Consider the following 13,599-nt stretch of genomic DNA (forward strand, 5'->3'; position numbering starts at 1 on the left):
CAGGTATGAAACAAAGATGCTTCATCCACAGCGTCTTCACTGGCCAGACTGGGTGAGTCACCTGCTGCGTATTTCTTACTGGTGTAAAAGAGGTGATCCAGATCATTCCTTTCAGAAGAAATTATTTAAACTATTTTGACTTTTAAACTTAACCTCTTTTCAAAGGGCTTAATTCTAAACACTCACTTATTCTGGCTCCATATAGGTGTCCCTAGAAATCACTGAGATGGCCTTTTTTTTTGGTTTCCCCCAATTAGGCATGTAATCACAGTTAGGATTACTAGAGTCTCAGTGTTATGGAATTCCAAATTATTTTTACGTATTGGTAATTTTGTGGGCGTAATTAATTCTTTTCTACTATAAATCATAAATCTAACCTATTTAAGTCTTGGTATCTGTCTATAACGAAATATATTAAATTCCACTCCTGGGCATATATCTGAAAAAAACAAAAACACTAATTCAAAAAGATACATGCACCCCAATGTTCACAGCAGCATTATTTACAACTGCCAATATATGGAAGCAACCTAAGTGTCCATCAACAGATGAATGGATAAAGAAGATGTGGTATACACACACACACACACACACACACACACACACACACACACAATGGAATACTACTCAGCCATTAAAAATGAAATATTGCCATTTGCAACAACATGGATGGACTTGGAGGATGCTATGCTGAGTGAAGTAAGTCAGACAGAGAAAGCCATAATACTGTATAATATCACATGTGGAATCTAAAAAATACAACAAACTAGTGAATATAACAAAAAGAAGCAGACTCACTGATATAGAGAACAAACTAGTGGTTACCAGAGTGCACGGAGAGGAAAAAGGGGAGGGACAACATAGTGGTATGTGATTAAGAGGTACAAACTATTAATACTATGTATAAAATAAGTTACAAGGATATGTTGTGCAATATGGGGAATATAGCCAATATTTTATAATAACTATAAATGGTGTATAAACTTTAAAAACTGTGAACACAATATTGTACACCTGTAACTTATATAATATTGTACTTTGACTATACTTCAATAAAAAAAAAGTTAAAAACAAACAAACAAAAAAAGAAAGCATTCAGGCTATGTTGCTCCCCTGTTTATATTCCTTTCAGTATATCTTATTGCTTCAATTTCCATTTCCTAGGTTTCCTGTGGGGTTGAGTACATTATGTTTAGTAGTCATTTACATTTCTTCCAGAGTCAGTTAGGAGCTCAGCCGAACTACAGAGCCTGAAGGAATTTTAGAATGGAGTGTGGGCCCTACCCCTTCCTCCCATAATTTTATAGATACCTGGATGAGGATGTCATAAAGGGATTAAGGAAGGGGGGAACAGAACAAGGATGTCTCTCAGGTCCAACTCCCTCTCTCTCCCACAGAGCATTATGCCCTCCTTCATTACGGCTTGAATCAGGTTCCTCTAAAACATGTGGGAGTTATCAAGTATCTATGAATGTGACCTTATTTGCAAGATGGTCAAGTAAGATGAGGTCATAAGGTTGGGTCATAGTTCAATATGACGGTTTCATTATAAAAACAGGAAATTTGGACACAGAGACAGAGATACAGGGAGAACATCATGTGAAGAATGGAGTTTTGTTGCCACAAGCCAATGAATCGCAAAGATTTCCAGCAAAACCAGAAGATAGGAGAGAAGCACAAAACAGGTTTTCCTTCACATCCTTAGAAGCAATCAACCCTGCTAATACCTTGATTTTGGCTGTCTAGCCTCCAAAACTGTGAGGCAATAAATCTCTGTGGTTTAAGCCATTTGTGGTCCTTCATTACGGCAGACCTAGCAAACTAATACATATTTTATCCCAGGGCAAGACTTGCTCCTTAGTCCCTACTCTCCTCTTTTCCTCACAGACAGGTCAATTTTCTTAGTGCCTGCTTCAGTTTATTTTAACCAGAACATTTCCCCATAGTCATTCTACCTGGACAGACTCAAGCCTGAAGCATAGAGGGACATCAGACAGGTACCAAGGCCTCTGCCTAGAATGACACCATGTGCCGAGAGTAAAAAATACGGCACCATCTCACCCTTTTTAATGAAACACTAGTATTGGGGCTCTACAAACCAAATATCAGAAGAATGGCAATGTCATGCTTTTGCTCTGGTATTTCAATTGGTCATTCCAATTTTCTCCAGTATGCCATTTCTTCTTTTATTTAGGTATGCCATTTTAGGGAATCTAATACTTCTAGGAAGAAAGGAGCCAATTTATAGGGAATGCTGTATGTGGGAATACGCATTCAATATTTAAATACAGGAAGATATGAAAGCATGATGAAGTTTCCCCCAAAGGCTCTGCAAATGTGCTTCTTACTGTATCTATTTGGATGTGAGTGCACAGATGAGCTTGAAGCTGGAGCTCTCAGAATCCCTGTGGGCGGGTGATCCTTGCTTTGTGGACCTGTGCTCCCTTTGTCCTCCCTTTGACTTTCAAAGATAACTTATTAATGTTAATTATTCAGAAGGAAAGTTTTGTTACAGTTTATTTTAGCATTCCTCCAACTTTGAACTGTACTTTTAAAATTATCTGTAAATAAAAATAACTATAATTTTACTCTCTCCTATTAGGTTTCCTTTAACATTTGTAAATGTCTAAATGAAAAGATTCTGGGAAGAGTCATGGCTAGTGGAATGGGGAATCTTTAATGAGAAGAAGTTTCACTCTGCTGTGTCATCCCAGTCTCTAGTAATTGATTTCAGAATCTTGGAGGTTTTAAGAAAGAGAGTGGGATAGATGTCAAACCTGGAAGCAGTTCATTCTTGGTGTCTGGGACACCTTGTCCATGTAAGTTCTGATTGCCCTTGCTTTGTTTCATACAGTGGTGAGATTTCTAGTCACCAGAAGAACTGCATGTATGGTAACACTGAAAGTTCCTGCCCCAAACTGCAAAGGGCCAAGGGGAACTATTCACCAATCTGCAGTGTGAGCTGGAAATTAACAGTGGTGCAGACACTGTGTGTTTCTTTTTAATAACTTAGGTGGAAAAAAGATGCTTCCTAATATTTTAGGTAGAGGACTTGGTATAAGCAAAGTAGCTAAATCTGCCTTCCTATCCTAAGGGAGAGGGTCCACGTTGTCCCAAAGATTAATCTTCCCCATGATGCTTTGTGATGTCATCACTTTTCCTCATTTGTTACTTATTGAGGGCTTGCTATATGCCAGGCACTGTGCTAGGCTCTTAGGTATTAAAGTGAATAAAACAGAGCCCCTGCCTGCAGTGCGGGAGGCCAACATGATCTATTTCTTATATCAAGAGATACTAAGTGCTAAGAAAAACATAAAATAAGTTAAAGGGCATAAAGACAGCCAGAGTGGGGAACAGAGTTGTTCTTTTAGTCAGGGTGGCCAGGGGAGGCCTCGGTGACAGGTTACATTGGAGCAGAGACTAGGGGGCAATAAGGGAGCAGATCGTGGTAATACCTGGTATAAATATCTCACCAGAGGGAAAATGAATAGAGAAGGAGCTTGGTTTACTTGAGGAGCCACAGGAAGAGTGGCCTAAAACAAATAAGTGACCAGTAGGGGAGTATGAAGGTCCAGTTTCTTACCTTTGTAGGGACAACGCTCAAGTAAATTTATACTCCAGGTCTCCCCTGACAGGTCAGGCTGAGGTTGGGCCACAGCCTGAAACCACATTCTCTGTTTGTCTTCCTCCTCTCCCATGTCCTGCTCTCCCTTCTCCCTTGATGTTCCCATCTCATAGCACTTCTTTAATAAATCGTCTGATCAAGAACCCTCATCATAAAGTTTGCTTCTAAGATAGTAGCCATTGAAGAGTTCCATGCAAATGAGTCCTAGGACCTGACTCACTGTTTGTAAGGATCACACTGGCTGCTGTGTGGAGAACCAAGGAGAAGAAATAACAGGGAATGGGGGGAGCAGGGAGACCCATTAGGAGGCTTCTGCAATAGTCCAGGAAATGATGGTAACTTTGACCAGACAATAGTCATGAGCAGGTGAGAAGTGATTGGAGTCTGAAATATTTTGAAATTAGAGTTGACAGAATTTGATGATGGTTTGGAGATGGGGGTGTGAGAGAAAGAAAAAAATCAAGGATAATTCAAAAACTTTTGTCCTAAGATACTGGAAGGATGGAGTTGAGCTCATGGAGAAGGGGAAGGCAGCAGAAGGCCTTCAGCAGAAAAGTCAGGAGTTTGGCTTTGGACAGGTTGAGTTTGAGATGACAAGTGGACATGCAAGCGGAGAGGTTAAGGAGGCAGTGAATATGTCAGTCTGGGGGTCGGAGGAGAGGCCTGGGGCAGAGTGTTAAATCTGGGAGCACTCGGCAGTCATGACAATGAAATTGTATCACCAGAGGAGCGAGTCTAAATACAGAAGGAGCCTCGGGGGTAAGCCGCAGGGTATTCCAAAGTTGGAGAATGGGGAGATGAGGAGGAACCAGCTAGGAAGTCTGAGAAGGAATGGTCCATCAGACAAGAGAAGAACCAGAGAGAACGGTGCCTTGACGGTCAACTAAAGAAAGGCCGTCCTGTAGAAGGAAGGAGCCAGGTGTGCCGTGATGAAGAGACACAGTACCAGGAGGTCTAAGAACATCCTGTTGGGTTTGGCAGCAAAGAGGCCTGGGGTTGTCTTGACAAGAGTTGTTTGTCTGAAAGTGATGGGGACAAAGACTTGATGGAAGGGGGTTCAAGAGAAAATGGAAGATGAAGAAGTAAAGACGCCAAATAGAGGTAACTCTGAGAACCGTTGTTATAAAGGGGAGCAGAGAAATGGGCAGAATCTTGGGGCAACGTCAGGTCAAGAGAGGGTTTCAGAAAGATGCAGCTATTACAGGATGTTTTAGAGTCAAGCAAATGATCTCACAGAGAGGGTGAAATAAAGATACAGAAGAGATGGGCAGCTCTGGAGCAATGTATTTGATGGGACCATTCTCAGTGGAGGGGTGGGTCTCAGTAAGTATGTACAGAGTTCATCCTTATAGGAGGCACGTGATATAGACACAGACACAAGCAGATGGGAGGCGAGGTGGTTAGAGACGTGAACTGGCTTTTCTGATTGCTAGTATTTTCTTAGATAGCTAGGACTCATGGTCATAAGCTGTGTTCCAAATACCTGATCAGCTATCACACATGCGTTTTCACACTCTTGATGATTTAGGCATTGATTTCTCTAGCCTTTGATCAATCACTGAGACATGACTGATGTCTACAAAGAGTTAAATCTGCATGCAGGCTAATGCCCTTCCCCAAATCTCTGGATCCCAGGTTGAAGTGTATGCATAGGGGTTATTTGTATATCAAGCAGTCAATTAATCAACTCAGTATATATGATTTTAAGAAAGACTAAACTCATCCAGAAGGGCTATTTTTTATGAGCAACTTTTTACTAGCAAAATATAGTTTTTACTTTTAAATTTCCTGATCTGAGCTTACACAAAGGATGGCTCACCAACCTTCCCTTTCTAGTCTACTGGTTTTTGTCACTCTGACCAACCCTTAGTATCATTTAAACATTTTTCTCTTTTTATTATAAAAATGTCAGCCTGCAGATTAATGAAAACTTACCCTTTTTGTGTAATTTATCCTTCGAGGCTGAAGGAAAACCTTCACGGGGAATATAAAAGCAATCAGACATCCATTTAGAAGAAAAAAGCTGTGATTATTTTTTGTATGTGGTTTTATATCATTTCACTTTTTCAATATGTCTGTTTCACATAATTTATTACTTGACACTTTTTATTTTCAATCATTTTTGGTTGCTTATAAATAAACATGCATTAATGTCAAGAGAATTAGCATCACATTATAAACTTTATACAAGCGGAAAAACCGGCTTCAGTGAAGTTGCCTCTTTATTTGGGACACGCATATACATTCAATGAGGCCTGTCTAGAGAATTAAACGCTGGCACATTTTTATCTTTGCTAAATAGAAGCAGTTCTTAAATGGAGACAGTGATTTCCAGAGCAACATTATGCAGGTGAGAATTATGCATTTTAATGTTGTTCTGTTTGGAAGTTAATCTTAAAATAATTTAAATGGTAGTTTAAATGATAATTTTTTGTACCTCTCCAGAAAGAATCCTCATTCATAGTATGACCACATGTGTTCATATATATTCAAATATAATTTACTATTCTTAACATATTAAGAATAGTATATTTACTATTTAAGAATAGTATATTTATAAGAATAGTATATTTACTAATATTTACTATCCTTTACTATTTCTTAACATGATAGTTAAAATGCATTGTTGGAATATTCCAAAATAAAGCATTCATTCACTAATCATCAAAGCATATCAAGTTTGAGCCCCTCTGTGTAAATCTAGTAGGAGACCAGGTTTTTCACTAGCTTTCAGCTGAAGGCCATTGAATCGGGGGCTGGACTGTTAGTGGGGTGGAAAGAAGATATTATACAATTTTTAGAGTTATTTCTCAGAAAGTATAATATATAACATTTAAATATAAATTTCAGAAATAATAGAAGGAAACTATAAACAAAATAAATCTATGAGCAAAATCAATCTATGTAAACAATTAGTACTGTTTTCTCTTTGCTTTAGGTTATACAATTATTAGATAATTAACATGTTAATAGAGAATACAGTGGCATAAGTGATGACGCCTAGTACTAAATGGAAGTTTAGCATTTAAATATTTAACTCTTTTCAAAGTTTATAAATTTTAGTTACAGGTAAACCTTTAATATCAGTTACAGGTAAACCTTAAAGGTAAACCTTTAATGTCAGTTTTGTACAAAACTAAGGCATGTATGCCTGAGGGCACAGGATAAACAGTGCTGATTGAATGGACCTCTCTTTCCATGAATGCATTTGTGACTGTTGATCTCATTAATAGGTCACTAGGAGGAATGCTAGACTTCCCTTGCCTAAAGCCATGTGAAGGACCTCATCTGAAAAAACTGCCTTGCAAGGGGATATCAATTCTTCTTAAAACTAACCTCTACCACCTTTTTTGCTTCCAGATTCATAATCTGAGACAAATCTCTACAGATTCCAGAAGACGGTTATAACACCTGGCTCTGGAAGAGGTAGCATTTCACTGAAAGAAGATTTTTGCCTATTGATATCAGCAGAACCTAGAGAATGTGTAGGGAAATAAGTTTTAACACAAGGGAGAGAGAAATGTAAACTGTATCAATATGGGTGCACTTAGCACAGATTTTGCATTCCATGTGTTATCTCAATAAGCTAGTATTTAATAATTTACTTGGTTATCTGAATGACAATAAGACTCAACACTGTCCTACTTTCTGTGATGTTTGAATTGTTAGAACTTCCTTGGTAGGACGCAGAGGAAGGAATTCAGAAGTTTATGAAGGTAAGAAAGATAAATTTGATTTATCATATCAATTCCTGCACACAGCCCCATGTACACTACGTTCCTAGGAGGGCTAAGAGAGCACACTTTTCTCTAAGGTATTGAGAAATGACTTGATAAGGGTAGCACCAGCAGCCCTGAAAGGATCTGTTGTGGCTTTTCTCTAATCTGGGAATGAGGGTGAAAGATACAGCCACTGAAAAAGGTTCCTTGATTTCATTAGAGGATGATGGTCTCCAGAAGTGGGAGATGATTAAGCGGCAAGGCTTAAGTGCCTATGATAAGATCAATGTTATTATTGTATTAGGTGTCAGGTCTATAACCCCATTCAGGATGGTTTGATTTAGCCAGCAGAACTCTTTGGCAGTGGTCATGATGTCCCTGTGACTGAAGTTGGTGAACAGCCTTATCGAGATGCACTTAATCCACAGAAGTGGGGAAAAAAGGAAACACCCTCTAGTCCTAGTGAATGGACATCTGACTTCAGACATCAAAGGAGAAAGGCACAGCTCTTCATTCAATTCCCAAACCAGTACAGACACAGAGTTTCTTGAATGAAGGCTAGGCACAGGCTCCTAGAAGAAGGGCCCTGCAACACTGCCACAAGTATGATCTACATGTCTCCCTCCAAGCATTTCCCCAAAGTGGTTATTTATCAGAGTGACTGTGTATTGGGAAAAGAGAACTACCGAGACTTTTCAGAGATTACAGTATACCTCTTAAAAACGAATGCAACCACTAATCTTTGTGGACCTGATATATCAGTCAGAGGAGGGGCTTAAGAAGTTCAGTTGATAAATGAAGTTTAAGTCTGAGTCCATTTACAGTAAGACCAATGAGTCTACAGCCCCACTCTGTAGTTATTTCTCTAGTTCTTAGATGCAAGCAAGGGACAGATATACTTGGCAACTGGCCCAATACACACATTTGATACTCTGGTTATTCCTTCATCAATGCATTGGGGGCTATTATGGTAGAAAGGCCCAAGTGAAACCACCTGGAATACATTTTCTATCAAAATAGCAAATCATAAATATTACTGCTTTCCTAGGGAAAATGTAGAGGTTAGTTCCACCATCAGAGATTCGGAAGATGAAATATACTGATTTCTGTTAATTCTCTTTTATCTCCTAATTTAACTTGCGCAGAAGACAGACTGCTCTTGGAGAATGAAAGTGTATTTTCACAGACTTAATCAAGTGCTGGCTCCATTTGCATTTACTGTTACAACTGCAGTCTCTTTATTGGGGCATGTCCAACATAAACCTTGCAAACTGCTATGCAGATATTGACTTGGCATCTTCTTTTTTCTATCAGTCAACAGGATCACCAGAAGTAGTTTGCTTTCATTTGGAAGAGAGAGCATTATACCACCAATGACTTTACTCAGGGGTATGTCAACTTTCTGACTCTCTTATTGAAACTAGTCTCCTTTTACTCAAAGTGTGATTACCATCACCTGGCAGGTTGTTAGGAATGCAGAATCTCAGGTCCCACTCCAGACCTACCAAATCAAAATATGCATTTTAACAAGAGCTCCAGATGATTTGGAGCACATTAGGAGTTAGAAAAGAACTCATCTTGTCTAAAAGGAACTTGATCATACCACCATCTCATAGGGTACCATACTGGTCCACTATGTTGATGGCAATGCTGAGTGGACGTGGAAGTAGAAAGTACTCAAGGTGAATTTATTAAATATATGCATGTTAGAGGGTGGGAATAAACCCTAGCGAAATTCAGGGACCTGCTACTCCAGTGTGATCTTTAGGAGTCCAGCGATCTAGGAAGCAATGGGATCCTATTTAAAGAGGAAGACAAATTGATGTATCTTGTACCTTCTGCTACTAATAGAGTCACAATAACTGGTGAAGATGGCTGCATTTTGGAATCCAGACAGACAACATAGGAACATGTTATTCCACCCTGGTTACCAGTGGTGCCAGTTGTGACTAGAGCCCAGAGCAAGAAGAGATTTCACAGCAGGTCCAGGCTGCAGGTCAAGCTGATTTCCCATTTTAACCATATGACTCACTGGATACAATTGTAACCTAATTATCTGTAATTCTTATGGTTTTGATATGGTACCTGTGGCAATCCCAATGAGAGAATCACAGAGTGTAACTCTAAAATTTGGAGAGAAAGACATGCCCTGTTTTGCAGAGAAATAGTCTCATTTTGAAAACACAATGCCTGCTTGTTACTGGGCCATAGTGGAGACTCAACAACTGACCCTAGAACACCACGTGACCATGCTACTTGAGTTATAGCTCACGGATAAGGTGTTGTGTGTGCCATGTAGACATAAATTCGGTCACGTTTGACAACACTTCATCATCAAATGGAAGGGCGACATATGAGACTGGATTCTAGCAGGTTGTTAAGGACCAAGTAAATTCATGTGCAGCTGACTGTCACGGTAACTATGATTGATACATAGCCACTTCTCCCTCAACCCCATGGAAAGTTCATGCTACTAATTATAAGAAAGAATGACTTTAGGCCTATTTTAAAGGCTAAAAATCCCACAAAGAATGCCACCACAATGCCAACTTAGACCACTGCAGGATACTCTGACATGACTCTGAAAGACATTTGGGAAGGGAATACTCCCAGCAGAGCTATTAGTGATGCATCTAGTTGTTACCTTTACCTGGAAAGGTACATATGCAGAGGTAAAGTTTATGTCAATTTGTGGGCAACAGTTAATGGTTTGGCCAGATGGTCAAAGGAAGTACATTTGAAGAGCAAATGATAAGGAAGACAGAGTAAGAAGTACATGGCTGGAGCTATCTCAGAATAGGTGCAGGATATGAGAATATTGGTATCCATGTGAATTCTTAAAAAAAGGTTTCCCTGAAAAGGAGTCTCTTATTGATCAGGTGGACAAGAATATCTGTTTGGTGGATCTCAGTCAGCCTCTTTCTCTAGTCATGGGTTTATGAACCAAGTGGACTCTGCAGGAAGGATGTGTTAAAATTACCTATAGATTTAATAACACAGATGACAGTTACTGTTGAGTGCCCAACACACCAAGAGTAGAGACAACACTGAGTGCTCAGTATGGCATCGTTCCTTGGGAATACTGGTCAACCCCTTGGTGGCAAGTAATCACATTGGAAGACTCCTTCCGTCATGAAGTGTGAAATTTTTAGTCACTGTAATTGATACTTACTCTCTATATTATTTGCTTATCCTCCCTGTAATCTGCAGTGATTCTACCCACAACATCATATGTGGATATTCTGACTACTTTTTTCACCATCAAGGCATCACACTCAACATTGCTTCTATCAAAGAAGCTCACTTTACAACAAAAGAATAGAGGCACGACCACAATATTCATTGATCTTATCTCTCTTATAACCCCAAAGGGATTTGCCTAATAGAATAGTGGAACAGCCTACTGAAGACCCAGGGATGGTGCTAGCTGTTATGGATCTGGGAAAAACCAATATGGCGTCATATATTTTCTGAGCCAGAAATCAATAATGGGGCTTTTTTCCTATAGCTAGAACTTACAACTTGGGGAATGAAGGGGTAAAATTGGCTTCTTTCTCTATTATCCCTTAATAGCCTACTCCAAGACTTTTTGCTTCTTGCTTTTGCAACTGTGAAGTCTCTGGTTTAAAGATATTAGTTCCCAAGGGAGGAGTGCTTCCATGGGGGCACAACAATGAATGCAGTTAACTGGGAGTTGAGGCTCCTTTTGCTGCTAGCTGTAATGCCATAATGCCTAATGCTTTGGGCAAAGAGGCATTATGGTACTGAATGGAGATATCTGTTTTGCTATAGAAATGGGGGTAGTTTCATAATGTTATATAGTGGGACATGAAGGAGTACGTCTGAAAGTAGGATATTCTCTTGTGAAACATTTAGAACTTATGTAGAGTAAAAGTTATTGGGAGACTATGGCAGTGCAACACTGGGAGGACCACTAATAGCCCTGGAAATGAAGGTTTGGATCAGAGTAGCTGTGATAAATGGAATATAGAATAAGTTATGGAAGAAGAAAATAACCAACATGGCCTCATGGCCAGTCTCAGAAATGACGACCATAGTAGATATACACAGTTTGTTCCTAGCTTTCTTATATATGTATTTTACATGTTATTTAGTAATGTCGTCTTCTTTGTAAGTTACAGAATATTAAAAGAGTACTTGCTGAGGAAAGGAATAAGAATTACTCAAAAAATAGTAAAAAACTTATAAACTAATAAAATTTCTGTTTTCCATCTTGGGGGACAAAGTGAGCACATCTTTGATTATTCAAGGTATAGTTATATATATTAGCCATAAGCATGATGTTGTTATTTGAAATTTCAAATATGGGTAAAGAGATGTGCATAACTGTTAAGTTAATAAAGGGTGGACTGTGTCAAACTCCCTATTGCCGACTAGGCATCACCCCTGATCCCTTCTACATTTGTAGAGTAGAAGTCTGGATCTGCATTTTACAGAATCCCTTTCATTGCATGGTTTTAGGATACTGTCTTGGACAGAAGATTTGAAAGTAGGAGAGGAGAAGTCATTATTCTGGCAGCAGGTATATGTAGACAACCAAGATGATCTACAGCAGCTTCCCTTGGCTTCTGGGGATTCTCCTGAAATCAAGAATTCATGGGGTTTTCCATGAATTCCAGTGAGTCTTCTGAGAATCACCCTTGAAGTGCTGTAGACAGCTAAAAGCACTAGAACTGGCTTCTGTTGGCTTCCTGAGTCATAAGAACTACACATTAGTGTTGCAAGCAGTTGGGATCATTGTTGGCAGCTTCCCTGTGATTCTTACACTTCCTGATTTTCCCCAAAGAAATATTCCTGATTTGTACTCCCCCAGCCATTCCTACCACAATTCCTATTATTGTGTAAGCCTCTCTTTAAGTTTGAAATCCTCAGAGTGATATAGTCATTTAGAGGCAAAAAAGACTCCTGATCAATCTAAATAGATATAATAAAGACCAAATATATTTTATTCATAGGAAGACTTCTCACGTTCTTACTTAGAATCTACCTTATTTTTGGCAGATAATCCTAATAATCTCAGTCATTGATTCCCAGGGAACAAAGAGAAGCAGCAATTGGAAAGAAGGGAGAGTTTATCTGAATTTGGGATTCTGATAGCACTAATAAGTAAAAGCCATTAGCAGTATAGTTTTACTGACTCTATTACATAATAGTAAATATAAGAACTTTAAAAGTTTAGAAGTTTGAGATAATTTAGTATAGGATAAAACACTTCATATACTAAAAAAAACCCCAAACCTATTGTGATATTACACCCTAGTAATAAAAATTATAACCTGTAAAATCAAGAAAAACATATACCGTATTGAGAATACTTTACTTAAAAAACTAAAGAGATGTGTAATCCGTTTAAAGGAGTTTCTTTTCCCATCAAACACATTTAAAATTTAATAAATATGCATTTTCTGATTCTGTCTCTTAGTTGTTGGTATTGGGTTGGCCAAAAAGTTCCTTCAATATTTAAGTAAAAATAAGACACATTTTTCATTTTCACCAAGAACTTTATTGAACAACGTATTCACCCTTTTGTTCCACTACCTTCTGCCGTATTTCAGGCAACTTCATAATTCCATCTTCCTAAAACTTTTTATCTTTCTGAGCACAGAACTGTTCCAAGTGCCTTTTACAGCCTTCCAGGGAATTAAAATTTTTTCCATTAAGAGAATTTTGTACAGACCGAAATAAATGGAAATCCGAAGGTGCAATGTCTGGTGAATGTGGCACACGAATAAGAACTTCCCAGCCAAGCTGTAACAGTTTTTGCCTGGCCATCAAAGAAACATGCGGTCTTGCGTTCTCCTGATGGAAGATTATGCGTTTTCTGTTGACTAATTCTGGATGCTTTTCGTCAAGTGCTGCTTTCAGCTGGTCTAATTGGGAGCAATACTTGTTGGAATTAATCGTTTGGTTTTCTGGAAGGAGCTCATAATAGAGGACTCCCTTCCAATCCCACCATATACACAACATCATCTTCTTGGATAAAGAGTGGCATTTGACGTGGTTGGTGGTGGTTCATTTAGCTTGCCCCACGATCTCTTCCATTCCACGTTATTGTACAGTGTCCACTTTTCATCACCCACCACAATTTGTTTTAAAAACGGAACATTTTTGTTACCTTTAAGTAGAGAATCGCATGCGGAAATATGGTCAAGAAGGTATTTATTCGCTTAACTTATGTGGAACCCAAACATCAAAGCGATGAACATAACCAGGCTGGTGCAAATGATTTTCAGC

This window comes from Stenella coeruleoalba, assembly GCF_951394435.1.
Source record: "Stenella coeruleoalba genome assembly, chromosome: 7".
In the NCBI taxonomy this organism is placed as follows: domain Eukaryota; kingdom Metazoa; phylum Chordata; class Mammalia; order Artiodactyla; family Delphinidae; genus Stenella; species Stenella coeruleoalba.